Genomic DNA, 2893 nt, shown 5'->3' on the forward strand with positions numbered 1-2893 from the left:
TGCAGGTGTTTCCCCTTGCCAGCAGAGTTCCTTAAGCCTTGACAATAAAAAGTGTTCCTGTTGTCTACCCTTGCAGGATGCATGTCTGGGCCAATCAATAAAAAGAAAAGAATTACGGTGTTTGATTTGTTCAGCTTAATGTTTCCCAAATATCCTAGCTGTAATAACAGAGCTGTGCTGAGTACATGAGAAAAGCTGACTCATATTTCCTGCAAGTCAGCACAGATATCCATCCTTCCAAATTATTTGAACCTTTGGCCATTACAACGACAGTCAAAGATCTGAAACAATTTATAAGTATCTCTTTCTCACTTGTTGAGAACAATTCTAATACATCTGTTATAAAGATTCAGAGTGTAAAAAAAAACAACCACAAACCCAAGCTGTTACTGCCTTGTACCACCCCCATACCCCAAACAACGATGCCTTGACCTTTCATAGAAAGTCTAAGTTCTCGCAGGACTGGTTCAAAATTCATCTATTTGTCACCTTCAATCCCCACAATCATAATTAATCACTCAACTCCCTAAGGCACCCCAGCAACAAGTTCATCCATCTATTGTAGAACTTCTACTAGTTCCATTTTTTTTTTTTTTAGAGTTACACGCCTGGTGCTTATCTTTGTTTTCCTTCTGTGCCCAACATAGTGCTTTGTGTATAAATACTGACTGAAGTGAATTTATTAAGAGTTATAAAAATGTGCTATCATTTAAAAATGATAGGACAGGGTGCACACTTGACTATGGACAATGACAGTTAAAAAGACACACTATATAAAAATAATTTTCTTTTGCAGATCATTTAAAAACTAAAAATTGAATTTAGAAGGAATTGTTGAGAGAGGTAAAAGCATTCACTTGAGGAGGATGTTGAGAGGTGATAATTTTTAAATGTGTGAAAAAGTGCTCAGTCAAATATATGACTCCTCAGTTGGCCACCAAGAGGGTAGAGACAGCAGTGGCTCACACTGCCACAGCTCTCCTGTCCCTGGACACTCCTCTCAAGTGTCAGGTTTAGAGTTTATCAGTTGCAACATGACGTTTCTCACTATTATTTTTGCAAATTGTTCAGATAATTTGTCTTTCAAAAGTATTTCATCAGATTTGCGTTAAGAAATAAATTGATTATTTGACAGCATTGCTAATAAATTTCAGTTTGTGGATTGACTACACTGGAATGCCATTCTAACACTTTCACAATGAATAGAATTTGACAGTGTGTGTTCTGCTTTGGAACACATCCAACGTGTTTCTGAAGGACCACAAGTGCCTGGTGGAAAGCTTTCTCACCCTGAAGGAAGCCCCATGGCATAGATATCAAGAATCGCTTTTTGGAAGGCTCCAGGTTTTTATTTAAAGACTAGATGCCCAGTGCTCAAAATTCGTGCACTGGTAGGGTCCCTAGCGACTGCCGGCTGCTGGCCGGGCCTCCCTTCCTTCCCCCTCCCCTCCTCACCCCGCACTGGCCCTGCCCCCTGGTCAAACTCCCTGACAACTCCCGGTCAAGGGGACAATTTGCATACTATGCTTTTATTATATAGGATGTGGGAAATTTCTGGCATAGCAATTAAGGTGAATAGATTTAACAGGTGGAGAGGATTAGGCTGTACAACAGCTTCCAGTGCTGTTACCGGTTTCATAGGTCTTTCGTCCTGCATTGTTCAAACCACAGTATTTAAAAATAACTTCTAGGAAATAGCCATATAGAGTACCAGGTGCAAAAAATGACATAATTTCAGAAATGGCATGGGGCCCAAATTTCTAAGGCATATTTTTCATCTGCCCAAATCTCACTTGGGTTTCAAGTTTGTTTAACTGTGACTATAGTGACATATGCCTGGGATGCTTAGAGGAGTCAAGAAATGACTGTTAAGGAGCTTTGAGGTTCTTAAAGGCACTTCCTGAGCATGAGGTCAAGTACTGCTTAATGTTTTCTACTGCTTTTTAATATGTTCTTTCAGAAAGTGTTTTCTTTGATTGAGGAAAAAATACAATTGAAACCTTTTCCACTTTTGCAACTTTTTAGAATACCATTCTGTAAACTGTGCTTGCAACTATGTTTATAATATTTTCATTGGTATGCTGTAATGTAGATGAAAATGAAAATGTTTGACTCTTTTTACCAACTGAAAAAGAGAGTGATTTTGCCCTGGCCAGGGTCTCAGTGGTTAGAGCATCATCCCAGGCACCAAAGGGTCCCACGTTTGATTCCGGTCAAGGGCATGTATCTGGGTTGCAGGTTCGATCCCCAGCCTGGTCAGGGCGAGTGCAGAAGGCAACCAATCGATGTGTCTTTTTCACATCAATGTTCTTTTCTCTCTCTCTCTCTCTCAAAAAAGAAAAGAAAAAAATCAATGGAAAAAATATCCTCAGATGAGGATTAACAAACAAACAAATAAATAAGAGTGCTTTTTGCTGCTAGTCAAATGTTTTAATGAAACAGGCTACTCCTCAAAGAGGAATTGACCTGGTAGGTATCCCAACAATTAAAACCAATGGAAGGCTAAGTCTGCATCCAATGGTGAAAGGATGGGAGGTTCCCAATTGGACTTGTACAATTTCTGCAGTTTTGTAGGGATATAATTGACATACAGAGGACTACACATGTTTAAAGTATGCAACTTGATAAACTTGACATAGGTCAAGTGAAACCATCACTACAATCTTGATACCCATCATCCTCAAAAGTTCCTTTGTGTCCTTTTATGCTATAACCTCTCTCGCAATCTGACTGGCTATAGCCATGTCCTCAGGTTGGGTTTAAAACACTGTGGATGACATGGGCAAGAGGAGGAAGGGTCCAGCCTGGAAAAGAAATTTAGTTTGAGCCCTGGCTGGGTAGCTCAGTTGGTTGGAGCATCGTCCCAATGTGTCAAGGTTTCGAGTTGGATCCC

Source organism: Myotis lucifugus, unplaced genomic scaffold, assembly GCF_000147115.1.
Source record: "Myotis lucifugus unplaced genomic scaffold, Myoluc2.0 scaffold_115, whole genome shotgun sequence".
NCBI classification, from domain to species: Eukaryota; Metazoa; Chordata; class Mammalia; order Chiroptera; family Vespertilionidae; genus Myotis; species Myotis lucifugus.